Source organism: Hydra vulgaris, chromosome 02 (genome assembly GCF_038396675.1).
Source record: "Hydra vulgaris chromosome 02, alternate assembly HydraT2T_AEP".
Taxonomy (NCBI): domain Eukaryota; kingdom Metazoa; phylum Cnidaria; class Hydrozoa; order Anthoathecata; family Hydridae; genus Hydra; species Hydra vulgaris.
Genome location: NC_088921.1, coordinates 21,391,099 through 21,404,479, shown reverse-complemented (window position 1 = coordinate 21,404,479; position 13,381 = coordinate 21,391,099). Strand labels below are relative to the sequence as shown.

General features: G+C 41.2%; 24 non-coding genes and 2 pseudogenes across 24 annotated transcripts; all 26 read right to left on the bottom strand.

The window, feature by feature from the left end:
• LOC136077160 (U2 spliceosomal RNA) lies at nucleotides 1-192 on the bottom strand. Its single transcript, XR_010636869.1, has one exon. It is a non-coding gene; the product is annotated as a U2 spliceosomal RNA (small nuclear RNA).
• A 174-nt stretch (nucleotides 193-366) lies between these two features.
• Nucleotides 367-552, bottom strand: LOC136077269 (U2 spliceosomal RNA). Its single transcript, XR_010636991.1, has one exon. It is a non-coding gene; the product is annotated as a U2 spliceosomal RNA (small nuclear RNA).
• A 174-nt stretch (nucleotides 553-726) lies between these two features.
• LOC136077268 (U2 spliceosomal RNA) lies at nucleotides 727-917 on the bottom strand. Its single transcript, XR_010636990.1, has one exon. It is a non-coding gene; the product is annotated as a U2 spliceosomal RNA (small nuclear RNA).
• Nucleotides 918-1,091: 174 nt separating this feature from the next.
• Nucleotides 1,092-1,286, bottom strand: LOC136077244 (U2 spliceosomal RNA). The gene has a single exon (XR_010636965.1). It is a non-coding gene; the product is annotated as a U2 spliceosomal RNA (small nuclear RNA).
• A 174-nt stretch (nucleotides 1,287-1,460) lies between these two features.
• On the bottom strand, nucleotides 1,461-1,652 carry LOC136077218 (U2 spliceosomal RNA). Its single transcript, XR_010636938.1, has one exon. It is a non-coding gene; the product is annotated as a U2 spliceosomal RNA (small nuclear RNA).
• A 174-nt stretch (nucleotides 1,653-1,826) lies between these two features.
• Nucleotides 1,827-2,018, bottom strand: LOC136077470 (U2 spliceosomal RNA). Its single transcript, XR_010637080.1, has one exon. It is a non-coding gene; the product is annotated as a U2 spliceosomal RNA (small nuclear RNA).
• A 171-nt stretch (nucleotides 2,019-2,189) lies between these two features.
• On the bottom strand, nucleotides 2,190-2,381 carry LOC136077217 (U2 spliceosomal RNA). Its single transcript, XR_010636937.1, has one exon. It is a non-coding gene; the product is annotated as a U2 spliceosomal RNA (small nuclear RNA).
• A 174-nt stretch (nucleotides 2,382-2,555) lies between these two features.
• LOC136077256 (U2 spliceosomal RNA) lies at nucleotides 2,556-2,751 on the bottom strand. Its single transcript, XR_010636978.1, has one exon. It is a non-coding gene; the product is annotated as a U2 spliceosomal RNA (small nuclear RNA).
• Nucleotides 2,752-2,925: 174 nt separating this feature from the next.
• Nucleotides 2,926-3,113, bottom strand: LOC136077271 (U2 spliceosomal RNA). Its single transcript, XR_010636993.1, has one exon. It is a non-coding gene; the product is annotated as a U2 spliceosomal RNA (small nuclear RNA).
• A 175-nt stretch (nucleotides 3,114-3,288) lies between these two features.
• Nucleotides 3,289-3,479, bottom strand: LOC136077274 (U2 spliceosomal RNA). Its single transcript, XR_010636995.1, has one exon. It is a non-coding gene; the product is annotated as a U2 spliceosomal RNA (small nuclear RNA).
• A 173-nt stretch (nucleotides 3,480-3,652) lies between these two features.
• On the bottom strand, nucleotides 3,653-3,844 carry LOC136077216 (U2 spliceosomal RNA). The gene has a single exon (XR_010636936.1). It is a non-coding gene; the product is annotated as a U2 spliceosomal RNA (small nuclear RNA).
• Nucleotides 3,845-4,019: 175 nt separating this feature from the next.
• Nucleotides 4,020-4,210, bottom strand: LOC136077232 (U2 spliceosomal RNA). Its single transcript, XR_010636952.1, has one exon. It is a non-coding gene; the product is annotated as a U2 spliceosomal RNA (small nuclear RNA).
• Nucleotides 4,211-4,384: 174 nt separating this feature from the next.
• LOC136077215 (U2 spliceosomal RNA) lies at nucleotides 4,385-4,576 on the bottom strand. Its single transcript, XR_010636935.1, has one exon. It is a non-coding gene; the product is annotated as a U2 spliceosomal RNA (small nuclear RNA).
• A 174-nt stretch (nucleotides 4,577-4,750) lies between these two features.
• On the bottom strand, nucleotides 4,751-4,940 carry LOC136077253 (U2 spliceosomal RNA). Its single transcript, XR_010636975.1, has one exon. It is a non-coding gene; the product is annotated as a U2 spliceosomal RNA (small nuclear RNA).
• Nucleotides 4,941-5,114: 174 nt separating this feature from the next.
• LOC136077263 (U2 spliceosomal RNA) lies at nucleotides 5,115-5,302 on the bottom strand. The gene has a single exon (XR_010636985.1). It is a non-coding gene; the product is annotated as a U2 spliceosomal RNA (small nuclear RNA).
• Nucleotides 5,303-5,476: 174 nt separating this feature from the next.
• On the bottom strand, nucleotides 5,477-5,667 carry LOC136077276 (U2 spliceosomal RNA). Its single transcript, XR_010636996.1, has one exon. It is a non-coding gene; the product is annotated as a U2 spliceosomal RNA (small nuclear RNA).
• A 174-nt stretch (nucleotides 5,668-5,841) lies between these two features.
• On the bottom strand, nucleotides 5,842-6,039 carry LOC136077267 (U2 spliceosomal RNA). The gene has a single exon (XR_010636989.1). It is a non-coding gene; the product is annotated as a U2 spliceosomal RNA (small nuclear RNA).
• Nucleotides 6,040-6,213: 174 nt separating this feature from the next.
• On the bottom strand, nucleotides 6,214-6,405 carry LOC136077214 (U2 spliceosomal RNA). The gene has a single exon (XR_010636934.1). It is a non-coding gene; the product is annotated as a U2 spliceosomal RNA (small nuclear RNA).
• Nucleotides 6,406-6,578: 173 nt separating this feature from the next.
• On the bottom strand, nucleotides 6,579-6,770 carry LOC136077266 (U2 spliceosomal RNA). Its single transcript, XR_010636988.1, has one exon. It is a non-coding gene; the product is annotated as a U2 spliceosomal RNA (small nuclear RNA).
• Nucleotides 6,771-6,944: 174 nt separating this feature from the next.
• On the bottom strand, nucleotides 6,945-7,136 carry LOC136077213 (U2 spliceosomal RNA). The gene has a single exon (XR_010636933.1). It is a non-coding gene; the product is annotated as a U2 spliceosomal RNA (small nuclear RNA).
• A 169-nt stretch (nucleotides 7,137-7,305) lies between these two features.
• LOC136077249 (U2 spliceosomal RNA) lies at nucleotides 7,306-7,497 on the bottom strand. The gene has a single exon (XR_010636971.1). It is a non-coding gene; the product is annotated as a U2 spliceosomal RNA (small nuclear RNA).
• Nucleotides 7,498-7,671: 174 nt separating this feature from the next.
• Nucleotides 7,672-7,861, bottom strand: LOC136077248 (U2 spliceosomal RNA). Its single transcript, XR_010636970.1, has one exon. It is a non-coding gene; the product is annotated as a U2 spliceosomal RNA (small nuclear RNA).
• A 2,028-nt stretch (nucleotides 7,862-9,889) lies between these two features.
• On the bottom strand, nucleotides 9,890-10,052 carry LOC136077496 (U2 spliceosomal RNA; annotated as a pseudogene).
• Nucleotides 10,053-10,226: 174 nt separating this feature from the next.
• On the bottom strand, nucleotides 10,227-10,418 carry LOC136077212 (U2 spliceosomal RNA). Its single transcript, XR_010636932.1, has one exon. It is a non-coding gene; the product is annotated as a U2 spliceosomal RNA (small nuclear RNA).
• Nucleotides 10,419-10,592: 174 nt separating this feature from the next.
• On the bottom strand, nucleotides 10,593-10,784 carry LOC136077211 (U2 spliceosomal RNA). The gene has a single exon (XR_010636931.1). It is a non-coding gene; the product is annotated as a U2 spliceosomal RNA (small nuclear RNA).
• A 174-nt stretch (nucleotides 10,785-10,958) lies between these two features.
• LOC136077367 (U2 spliceosomal RNA) lies at nucleotides 10,959-11,132 on the bottom strand (annotated as a pseudogene).
• Nucleotides 11,133-13,381: the final 2,249 nt, after the last annotated feature.

The following is a 13,381-nucleotide window of genomic DNA, read 5'->3' as shown; positions in this document are numbered from 1 at the left end:
TTAATCTGGGCCGCGCTCAGCAGTAGTGCAAAGCCGAGGCAACCCGTGGTCAGGGCAAGGTAAACCTATGATCCCATGACCTAATGCCAAAAATCAGATTAATATATGAGCCGGACTGTGCCGGCGTACCAGATATTAAACTGATAAGAACAGATACTACACTTGATCTTAGCCATTAGGCCGAGAAGCGATAACTGAACACTGCAGACATAGTCGGACTGACGCCGTCTTCAACAATGTACTTGTGGTTTGAATTAGAACGTCTAATCATTTTCGTCGTCGTCATCATCAGCAGCATCATCAGCAGCAGCAGCTGAGACCATTAGCGATGTTAGACACTCTGAAAGTGAAGATATTTTCTTTTTTCCAATCTGGGCCGCGCTCAGCAGTAGTGCAAAGCCGAGGCAACCCGTGGTCAGGGCAAGGTAAACCTATGATCCCATGACCTAATGCCAAAAATCAGATTAATATATGAGCCGGACTGTGCCGGCGTACCAGATATTAAACTGATAACGATACACTTGATCTTAGCCATTAGGCCAGAGAAGCGATAACTGAACACTGCAGACATAGTCGGACTGACGCCGTCTTCAACAATGTACTTGTGGTTTGAATTAGAACGTCTAATCATTTTCGTCGTCGTCATCATCAGCAGCATCATCAGCAGCAGCAGCTGAGACCATTAGCGATGTTAGACACTCTGAAAGTGAAGATATTTTCTTTTTTCCAATCTGGGCCGCGCTCAGCAGTAGTGCAAAGCCGAGGCAACCCGTGGTCAGGGCAAGGTAAAGCAATTTAACAATTAACAACTCCCAAAAATAGGAAAAATATATGATCCGGACTGTGCCGGCGTACCAGATATTAAACTGATAAGAACAGATACTACACTTGATCTTAGCCATTAGGCCAGAAGCGATAACTGAACACTGCAGACATCATCAGACTGACGCCGTCTTCAACAATGTACTTGTGGTTTGAATTAGAACGTCTAATCATTTTCGTCGTCGTCATCATCAGCAGCATCATCAGCAGCAGCAGCTGAGACCATTAGCGATGTTAGACACTCTGAAAGTGAAGATATTTTCTTTTTTCCAATCTGGGCCGCGCTCAGCAGTAGTGCAAAGCCGAGGCAACCCGTGGTCAGGGCAAGGTAAACCTATAATTCCATGACCTAATGCCAAAAATCAGATTAATATATGAGCCGGGACTGTGCCGGCGTACCAGATATTAAACTGATAAGAACAGGATTACTACACTTGATCTTAGCCATTAGGCCGAGAAGCGATAACTGAACACTGCAGACATAGTCGGACTGACGCCGTCTTCAACAATGTACTTGTGGTTTGAATTAGAACGTCTAATCATTTTCGTCGTCGTCATCATCAGCAGCATCATCAGCAGCAGCAGCTGAGACCATTAGCGATGTTAGACACTCTGAAAGTGAAGATATTTTCTTTTTTCCAATCTGGGCCGCGCTCAGCAGTAGTGCAAAGCCGAGGCAACCCGTGGTCAGGGCAAGGTAAACCTATGATCCCATGACCTAATGCCAAAAATCAGATTAATATATGAGCCGGACTGTGCCGGCGTACCAGATATTAAACTGATAAGAACAGATACTACACTTGATCTTAGCCATTAGGCCGAGAAGCGATAACTGAACACTGCAGACATAGTCGGACTGACGCCGTCTTCAACAATGTACTTGTGGTTTGAATTAGAACGTCTAATCATTTTCGTCGTCGTCATCATCAGCAGCATCATCAGCAGCAGCAGCTGAGACCATTAGCGATGTTAGACACTCTGAAAGTGAAGATATTTTCTTTTTTCCAATCTGGGCCGCGCTCAGCAGTAGTGCAAAGCCGAGGCAACCCGTGGTCAGGGCAAGGTAAACCTCTGATCCCATGACCTAATGCCAAAAATCAGATTAATATATGAGCCGGACTGTGCCGGCGTACCAGATATTAAACTGATAAGAACAGATACTACACTTGATCTTAGCCATTAGGCCGAGAAGCGATAACTGAACACTGCAGACATAGTCGGACTGACGCCGTCTTCAACAATGTACTTGTGGTTTGAATTAGAACGTCTAATCATTTTCGTCGTCGTCATCATCAGCAGCATCATCAGCAGCAGCAGCTGAGACCATTAGCGATGACGCTTCTGAAAGTGAAGATATTTTCTTTTTTCCAATCTGGGCCGCGCTCAGCAGTAGTGCAAAGCCGAGGCAACCCGTGGTCAGGGCAAGGTAAACCTATGATCCCATGACCTAATGCCAAAAATCAGATTAATATATGAGCCGGACTGTGCCGGCGTACCAGATATTAAACTGATAAGAACAGATACTACACTTGATCTTAGCCATTAGGCCGAGAAGCGATAACTGAACACTGCAGACATAGTCGGACTGACGCCGTCTTCAACAATGTACTTGTGGTTTGAATTAGAACGTCTAATCATTTTCGTCGTCGTCATCATCAGCAGCATCATCAGCAGCAGCAGCTGAGACCATTAGCGATGTTAGACACTCTGAAAGTGAAGATATTTTCTTTTTTCCAATCTGGGCCGCGCTCAGCAGTGGCGCTGGCAAAGCCGAGGCAACCCGTGGTCAGGGCAAGGTAAACCTATGATCCCATGACCTAATGCCAAAAATCAGATTAATATATGAGCCGGACTGTGCCGGCGTACCAGATATTAAACTGATAAGAACAGATACTACACTTGATCTTAGCCATTAGGCCGAGAAGCGATAACTGAACACTGCAGACATAGTCGGACTGACGCCGTCTTCAACAATGTACTTGTGGTTTGAATTAGAACGTCTAATCATTTTCGTCGTCGTCATCATCAGCAGCATCATCAGCAGCAGCAGCTGAGACCATTAGCGATGTTAGACACTCTGAAGGTGTAGAAAAATTCTTAAGTCCAATCTGGGCCGCGCTCAGCAGTAGTGCAAAGCCGAGGCAACCCGTGGTCAGGGCAAGGTAAACCTATGATCCCATGACCTAATGCCAAAAATCAGATTAATATATGAGCCGGACTGTGCCGGCGTACCAGATATTAAACTGATACGAACGATCTACGCTTGATCTTAGCCATTAGGCCGAAGCGATAACTGAACACTGCAGACATAGTCGGACTGACGCCGTCTTACAACAATGTACTTGTGGTTTGAATTAGAACGTCTAATCATTTTCGTCGTCGTCATCATCAGCAGCATCATCAGCAGCAGCAGCTGAGACCATTAGCGATGTTAGACACTCTGAAAGTGAAGATATTTTCTTTTTTCCAATCTGGGCCGCGCTCAGCAGTAGTGCAAAGCCGAGGCAACCCGTGGTCAGGGCAAGGTAAACCTATGATCCCATGACCTAATGCCAAAAATCAGATTAATATATGAGCCGGACTGTGCCGGCGTACAGGATGTTCAACTGATAGACAGATACTACACTTGATCCTTAGCCATTAGTCCGAGAAGCGATAACTGAACACTGCAGACATAGTCGGACTGACGCCGTCTTCAACAATGTACTTGTGGTTTGAATTAGAACGTCTAATCATTTTCGTCGTCGTCATCATCAGCAGCATCATCAGCAGCAGCAGCTGAGACCATTAGCGATGTTAGACACTCTGAAGTGAAGATATTTTCTTTTTTCCAATCTGGGCCGCGCTCAGCAGTAGTGCAAAGCCGAGGCAACCCGTGGTCAGGGCAAGGTAAACCTATGATCCCATGACCTAATGCCAAAAATCAGATTAATATATGAGCCGGACTGTGCCGGCGTACCAGATATTAAACTGATAAGAACAGATACTACACTTGATCTTAGCCATTAGGCCGAGAAGCGATAACTGAACACTGCAGACATAGTCGGACTGACGCCGTCTTCAACAATGTACTTGTGGTTTGAATTAGAACGTCTAATCATTTTCGTCGTCGTCATCATCAGCAGCATCATCAGCAGCAGCAGCTGAGGCCCGTTCGCGATGTTAGACACTCTGAAAGTGAAGATATTTTCTTTTTTCCAATCTGGGCCGCGCTCAGCAGTAGTGCAAAGCCGAGGCAACCCGTGGTCAGGGCAAGGTAAACCTATGATCCCATGACCTAATGCCAAAAATCAGATTAATATATGAGCCGGACTGTGCCGGCGTACCAGATATTAAACTGATAAGAACAGATACTACACTTGATCTTAGCCATTAGGCCAGAAGCGATAACTGAACACTGCAGACATAGTCGGACTGACGCCGTCTTCAACAATGTACTTGTGGTTTGAATTAGAACGTCTAATCATTTTCGTCGTCGTCATCATCAGCAGCATCATCAGCAGCAGCAGCTGAGACCATTAGCGATGTTAGACACTCTGAAAGTGAAGATATTTTCTTTTTTCCAATCTGGGCCGCGCTCAGCAGTAGTGCAAAGCCGAGGCAACCCGTGGTCAGGGCAAGGTAAACCTATGATCCCATGACCTAATGCCAAAAATCAGATTAATATATGAGCCGGACTGTGCCGGCGTACCAGATATTAAACTGATAAGAACAGATACTACACTTGATCTTAGCCATTAGGCCGAGAAGCGATAACTGAACATTGCAGACATAGTCGGACTGACGCCGTCTTCAACAATGTACTTGTGGTTTGAATTAGAACGTCTAATCCTTTTCGTCGTCGTCATCATCAGCAGCATCATCAGCAGCAGCAGCTGAGACCATTAGCGATGTTAGACACTCTGAAGGTGACGATCTGTTCTTTTTTCCAATCTGGGCCGCGCTCAGCAGTAGTGCAAAGCCGAGGCAACCCGTGGTCAGGGCAAGGTAAACCTATGATCCCATGACCTAATGCCAAAAATCAGATTAATATATGAGCCGGACTGTGCCGCATACCAGATATTAAACTGATAAGAACAATACTACACTTGATCTTAGCCATTAGGCCGAGAAGCGATAACTGAACACTGCAGACATAGTCGGACTGACGCCGTCTTCAACAATGTACTTGTGGTTTGAATTAGAACGTCTAATCATTTTCGTCGTCGTCATCATCAGCAGCATCATCAGCAGCAGCAGCTGAGACCATTAGCGATGTTAGACACTCTGAAAGTGAAGATATTTTCTTTTTTCCAATCTGGGCCGCGCTCAGCAGTAGTGCAAAGCCGAGGCAACCCGTGGTCAGGGCAAGGTAAACCTATGATCCCATGACCTAATGCCAAAAATCAGATTAATATATGAGCCGGACTGTGCCGGCGTACCAGATATTAAACTGATAAGAACGATACACTTGATCTTAGCCATTAGGCCGAGAAGCGATAACTGAACACTGCAGACATAGTCGGACTGACGCCGTCTTCAACAATGTACTTGTGGTTTGAATTAGAACGTCTAATCATTTTCGTCGTCGTCATCATCAGCAGCATCATCAGCAGCAGCAGCTGAGACCATTAGCGATGTTAGACACTCTGAAAGTGAAGATATTTTCTTTTTTCCAATCTGGGCCGCGCTCAGCAGTAGTGCAAAGCCGAGGCAACCCGTGGTCGGGCAAGGAAAACCTATGATCCCAAGACCTAATGCCAAAAATCAGATTAATATATGAGCCGGACTGTGCCGGCGTACCAGATATTAAAATGTTAAGATACTATACTACAGTTGATCTTAGACATTAGGCCGAGAAGCGATAACTGAACACTGCAGACATAGTCGGACTGACGCCGTCTTCAACAATGTACTTGTGGTTTGAATTAGAACGTCTAATCATTTTCGTCGTCGTCATCATCAGCAGCATCATCAGCAGCAGCAGCTGAGACCATTAGCGATGTTAGAAACACTGAAAGTGAAGATATTTTCTTTTTTCCAATCTGGGCCGCGCTCAGCAGTAGTGCAAAGCCGAGGCAACCCGTGGTCAGGGCAAGGTAAACCTATGATCCCATGACCTAATGCCAAAAATCAGATTAATATATGAGCCGGACTGTGCCAGCATACCGGAGTATTTCTCAAACTGATAAGAACAGATACTACACTTGATCTTAGCCATTAGGCCAGAGAAGCGATAACTGAACACTGCAGACATAGTCGGACTGACGCCGTCTTCAACAATGTACTTGTGGTTTGAATTAGAACGTCTAATCATTTTCGTCGTCGTCATCATCAGCAGCATCATCAGCAGCAGCAGCTGAGACCATTAGCGATGTTAGACACTCTGAAAGTGAAGATATTTTCTTTTTTCCAATCTGGGCCGCGCTCAGCAGTAGTGCAAAGCCGAGGCAACCCGTGGTCAGGGCAAGGTAAACCTATGATCCCATGACCTAATGCCAAAAATCAGATTAATATATGAGCCGGACTGTGCCGGCGTACCAGATATTAAACTGATAAGAACAGATACTACACTTGATCTTAGCCATTAGGCCGAGAAGCGATAACTGAACACTGCAGACATAGTCGGACTGACGCCGTCTTCAACAATGTACTTGTGGTTTGAATTAGAACGTCATGGTTTTTCGTCGTCGTCATCATCAGCAGCATCATCAGCAGCAGCAGCTGAGACCATTAGCGATGTTAGACACTCTGAAAGTGAAGATATTTTCTTTTTTCCAATCTGGGCCGCGCTCAGCAGTAGTGCAAAGCCGAGGCAACCCGTGGTCAGGGCAAGGTAAACCTATGATCCCATGACCTAATGCCAAAAATCAGATTAATATATGAGCCGGACTGTGCCGGCGTTCACTCTATTAAACTGATAAGAACAGATACTACACTTGATCTTAGCCATTAGGCCGAGAAGCGATAACTGAACACTGCAGACATAGTCGGACTGACGCCGTCTTCAACAATGTACTTGTGGTTTGAATTAGAACGTCTAATCATTTTCGTCGTCGTCATCATCAGCAGCATCATCAGCAGCAGCAGCTGAGACCATTAGCGATGTTAGACACTCTGAAAGTGAAGATATTTTCTTTTTTCCAATCTGGGCCGCGCTCAGCAGTAGTGCAAAGCCGAGGCAACCCGTGGTCAGGGCAAGGTAAACCTATGATCCCATGACCTAATGCCAAAAATCAGATTAATATATGAGCCGGACTGTGCCGGCGTACCAGATATTAAACTGATAAGAACAGATACTACACTTGATCTTAGCCATTAGGCCGAGAAGCGATAACTGAACACTGCAGACATAGTCGGACTGACGCCGTCTTCAACAATGTACTTGTGGTTTGAATTAGAACGTCTAATCATTTTCGTCGTCGTCATCATCAGCAGCATCATCAGCAGCAGCAGCTGAGACCATTAGCGATGTTAGACACTCTGAAAGTGAAGATATTTCTTCCAATCTGGGCCGCGCTCAGCAGTAGTGCAAAGCCGAGGCAACCCGTGGTCAGGGCAAGGAAATCCTAAGATCCAAGTCCCTAGTGCCAAAATGCAGAATAATGTATGAGCCGGACTGTGCCGGCGTACCAGATATTAAACTGATAAGAACAGATACTACACTTGATCTTAGCCATTAGGCCGAGAAGCGATAACTGAACACTGCAGACATAGTCGGACTGACGCCGTCTTCAACAATGTACTTGTGGTTTGAATTAGAACGTCTAATCATTTTCGTCGTCGTCATCATCAGCAGCATCATCAGCAGCAGCAGCTGAGACCATTAGCGATGTTAGACACTCTGAAAGTGAAGATATTTTCTTTTTTCCAATCTGGGCCGCGCTCAGCAGTAGTGCAAAGCCGAGGCAACCCGTGGTCAGGGCAAGGTAAACCTATGATCCCATGACCTAATGCCAAAAATCAGATTAATATATGAGCCGGACTGTGCCGGCGTACCAGATATTAAACTGATAAGAACAGATACTACACTTGATCTTAGCCATTAGGCCGAAGCGATAACTGAACACTGCAGACATAGTCGGACTGACGCCGTCTTCAACAATGTACTTGTGGTTTGAATTAGAACGTCTAATCATTTTCGTTTTTTTTTCTATTATCTACCAACTAGTCCAAGGCCCTAGTAGGTTGATTATTTATTTTATATTTTTTATTTTTGTTTTAATTGTTATATATTTTTATTATGTTTTGTTAATTTTATATTTTTATTTTTGTTGATATATTTTTTTAAGTAACATAATGTTAATAAGGTAGCTCTTGGATGCGACATTATAACATCATAATTTTTTGTTTAATACTTTTTTAATTGTTTTCTTTAAATTTGTTTTTTATTTAATGTCGCTTTTTAATTTTCTTCTTAAGGTGTTGTTTTTGCTCTCTTGGCATGATACGTTTGCTTTTTTAAATTACGTTCTTCTTGTTTTCTTTCATGATCTTTAATATATTGAAAAAATTCCTTTTTTCGTTGTTTCCATTCTGCTCTCTTACAAGCAATATATTTTGTCTTTTCATTTATATTTGCGGTATTGATGTTAAAATTTTTAAATTCTTTCATATTAAATGAGTATATTTCACTGGAGTCCATTTTTTCGAAACCAAGTGGTGTAAGTTTTCCTATTTTTTTTTCTAGGTCTTTGAGTGATTTATATTTATTCATTTTTGCAGTGTTATATTGTTCCCATTCGAGTTTCTTAAAGGCTTTGAATTTTAATAATTCCTCCTTGCTACAGTTTAGTCGGTCAAAATTTTTAAAGCTCTTCCAGTTATAATTGACTTTGTCTATATGTGACATGTGTCTATATTCTGTAGGTATTTCCACGTTGTCCAGATTGTCATCTTCTTTGCTAAAGACATCTTTTTCACTTTGGCCATCAGCATCTTTACTCTTAGCTATATCACTTACTTTACTACTATCCTGTTCATTATCATCTTCATTTCTTTCATCGACTTCGCTATTATCTTCATCGTTTTTACTAAATTTGTTTTCGTTTGCTGCCTGAAGTGCTATATTTTCTACTGTTATTTGTATTTCTAAATTCTTCTCATGTTCATTCGTTTCCTTTTCTATTCCCTTCTCCTCGGTCGTTTTAATAATGTTCTGATTTTGTGTTCCTAGAGGTGGTATAACTTGGGGAATGCTACTAGGTGATTTGCAAACAACTTTGTCTTCGTTTTTCTGATTCTTGTTTACTTTGTTTTGTGGCTTTCCCACATCTTCCTGGCCGTTGTAGATTGCCCTAACCTCATACCCATTCAGTTTTATAAACCTTGGGATTGGTTTTTCTAATTTGTCCATAATCGCAACTATGATACCGGAGTAATAGAGCGTTTTGTTGTTTGGTGTTTTTTTAAATATTGGTTTAGTTCTAATATGTTTTCCGTATCCGAGCTGCTCTAGAAGTTTACCAGCAGGATAGTTACTTTTTTCAATTGGTAACCCGAGGATGGAAACAGTTACCTTTTTACTAATGTTTCTCGATGGAGTAGATTGGTAGAATCGGTGGTTTACACCATTAATATTTAATCCTTTTTCAAGAATCGTTTTTTTAATTTTGTCGTTTTTCATAACGATCTCAATTATTGAGCCGTTACGGATTTGTTGGTATCCGAATAGGTATTTATCATATCCGGCCTCTTCAATAGCAACTAAGAAATCGTTGTCGCTAATTTTAGCGTTAACCTTACATAAGAGAGTATTATTTAGGGCGCTATAGTCGTATGCGTTATCGTTATTGGTTGCTGCTTGTGCATAGGTTTTGTTTGCAGCTTGCATATAGCATTTGTTCTGGGCTGTAGCAGCCGCTATTTCTGTATCTATTTCCATGGTATTTCTTGGATCTAATAGTAGCATGGCTAAATAGTTCTACCTGTATATATTATATTCTCAGCCACTCAGAGGCCAGTAGACCTCAAAAGAGGTCTAACCAACCTCTTACTAAAACTCACTCACACCAAAAAAAACTCACTGAGATCTACGATCTCTATAAAACCACTCAAAAAATAAACTAAAGTCCGAAAACTTTTTCAGAAAAACTTGGCCTTGCAACCCGTGGAGGGAGCAAGGTAACACTCAATACACTCAGAAGGCCAGTAGACCTTCTTTATACAAGTATGGATCACTAGCTCGCCTAATTAAACTAAGATAAGAACAGATACTACACTTGATCTTAGCCATTAGGCCGAGAAGCGATAACTGAACACTGCAGACATAGTCGGACTGACGCCGTCTTCAACAATGTACTTGTGGTTTGAATTAGAACGTCTAATCATTTTCGTCGTCGTCATCATCAGCAGCATCATCAGCAGCAGCAGCTGAGACCATTAGCGATGTTAGACACTCTGAAAGTGAAGATATTTTCTTTTTTCCAATCTGGGCCGCGCTCAGCAGTAGTGCAAAGCCGAGGCAACCCGTGGTCAGGGCAAGGTAAACCTATGATCCCATGACCTAATGCCAAAAATCAGATTAATATATGAGCCGGACTGTGCCGGCGTACCAGATATTAAACTGATAAGAACAGATACTACACTTGATCTTAGCCATTAGGCCGAGAAGCGATAACTGAACACTGCAGACATAGTCGGACTGACGCCGTCTTCAACAATGTACTTGTGGTTTGAATTAGAACGTCTAATCATTTTCGTCGTCGTCATCATCAGCAGCATCATCAGCAGCAGCAGCTGAGACCATTAGCGATGTTAGACACTCTGAAAGTGAAGATATTTTCTTTTTTCCAATCTGGGCCGCGCTCAGCAGTAGTGCAAAGCCGAGGCAACCCGTGGTCAGGGCAAGGTAAACCTATGATCCCATGACCTAATGCCAAAAATCAGATTAATATATGAGCCGGACTGTGCCGGCGTACCAGATATTAAACTGATAAGAACAGATACTACACTTGATCTTAGCCATTAGGCCGAGAAGCGATAACTGAACACTGCAGACATAGTCGGACTGACGCCGTCTTCAACAATGTACTTGTGGTTTGAATTAGAACGTCTAATCATTTTCGTCGTCGTCATCATCAGCAGCATCATCAGCAGCAGCAGCTGAGACCATTAGCGATGTTAGACACTCTGAAAGTGAAGATATTTTCTTTTTTCCAATCTGGGCCGCGCTCAGCAGTAGTGCAAAGCCGAGGCAACCCGTGGTCAGGGCAAGGTAAACCTATGATCCCATGACCTAATGCCAAAAATCAGATTAATATATGAGCCGGACTGTGCCGGCGTACCAGATATTAAACTGATAAGAACAGATACTTTTTTTTTTTTTTTATTTTTTTTTTTTTTTTTTTTTTTTTTGGTTTTTATTTTTAATTTTTTAACTTATATTTAATTTTTATTTTTGGTGATCAAAACATAAACGAAAAGCGGAAATGCGAGGAAATCGAAAAAACGAGAAGTTGAGATCACATCTTATTGCTTTATAGATTAAAAACTAACTTGTCAGAGTTTGCCTGACTTATTGCATTGTTAAGGGAGTATTTTTTATGGAAGTTTTTTATGTCATTCAATCTTTGATGTTTTTTATATTTTACATCCCATATGTACTTTAGTTCTCGTTTTATATTTTCAACTATGGTTTTTGGTTTTATGGTTTTATTTTCTTTTATTTTCATATTTCGTGCTCTCCATAGCTCCGTAGTAGTGATATTTGTGATGGTCGTTATTATTTTTGCCTTTATGTTGTTCCAATTAAATTCGTCGATATCAGTGAATAGAACGGTATGGACTATATTAAATGGTTGCGTTGGTTGCAATGTTTTGTATACTACTTTTAGTTTGCTCCACACTGTCCTCGCTATCTTACAGGATGTAAAGGGATGCAGCGTTGTTTCTGGTAGACCACAAGTCCTACAGAGTGAACTACCTCGTCCTCTATTCTTCCTCCATAGCCGTAGTTTTTCCATTGTTGGAAGACTATTTTGTAACATTCTCCACTGAGTATTTTGACTTGGGCCTTGGGCATACGAGTTAAAAGATCTTAGCCATATGGTTCTCCAAGGCAGTTGTTTTTGCAATTTATCTTCCCAATATGTTTGTACTTTTTTTATGTAAGTATTATTTTCATTATTTAAGAGTGTCTTATATATGTTGCGCGATGATTTTTTTATTAGTAGGAATAGGTGTTCATTTTTTTTTAGGACATCTACAATATCACGATAATAGAAGGGAGGACTGTTTAATGTTTTAGGATAATTATTTAGTGTTAAAAATTTCCATTGTTTATAACTTTGGTTTGCAAGTTTTAGTAGCGAGGTGGCAAGTAAGTATTTTTGGAGGTAAAGGCTTTCATGAGGGTTTTCGACATGTTGCATCTGTAGAAGATGTTTTATCCTGAGTGAGATACTTTGTTTAGCTGGATCAATTAGTCCTAAACCTCCATTTATAGTTGGAAGGTAAAGAATGTCGCGCTTGATGGGCTCGGCATATTCACTTTGCCACAAGTAGATCGAGATTTCTTTTTTTATTTTATTTTCAAAGATTTTATTTAGTGGGAAAACGTTAGCTAAGTACCATATCTTCGAAAGTGCCAGGGTATTTAAAAAAATTCCTTTGCATCTCAGTGATACGTTTCTGTATTTAAAGATTCTAGTGTTTTTTTTTAATTTTTCTATAGTTTCTTTCCAATTTATTGTTGCTGAATAAGCAAGGTCAGTATTAAATGTTATGCCTAGTATTCTTAAGCCGGTATGATTGACCCAGTTTATACCATGATCTTTATAAAATCCTTTATTTATGTAGTTTTTATATGCCAGATGGTCAAAGCCTCCAAGTGCCAGAGCTTTTGATTTTGCCTTGTTTATGTTTGACCCAGTGGCAAGTTCAAAGTTTGCTATTTCTTTAAAAATTTCATCGATGGATGAGATATTTTGTGCAGTGATCATTGTGTCATCTGCATATTGCAAAATTTTGAGAGGAATATTATTTCCAGGTATTTTAATTCCATCGATATTTTGATTCTTTTTTATTGATAGAGACAGGGTCTCTGCCGCAATACAGTAAAGCATAAGTGATATAGGGTCACCTTGCCTTACTCCTCTATTAACTTTGAAGGGTTTGCTTAGGTGCCCATTGTTTATAATAAGGGATTGTGTATTTTTGAGCGTTTGTTTTAAGGCTCTTGTAAACATACAACCAAAATTAAAACGCTCAATTACTTTAAAAAGAAATTTTCGATCAAGTTTATCAAATGCCTTCTCTTGGTCAATTGATATAATAAAACTTTTACTACTCTTCTGATTGGTATACTCTATTAGATCCCTAGCTAGGAAGATATTTGAAAAGATTGTACGATTAGGAACAGAGCAGGTTTGCGATGGTTCTAGTATTTTCTCAAGAACCTTTGATAGCCGAATTGCAAGGGCCTTAGTGATGATCTTGTAATCAGCACATAACAAGGAAATTGGTCTCCAGTTCTTAAGTTGTTTTAGATCTCCCTCTTTTGGGAGTAGACTTATTATGGCTGTTCTCTTGAACTTTTAAAAAAAGATTTTTACAAAATTAATAAGTATATATTTGTAAA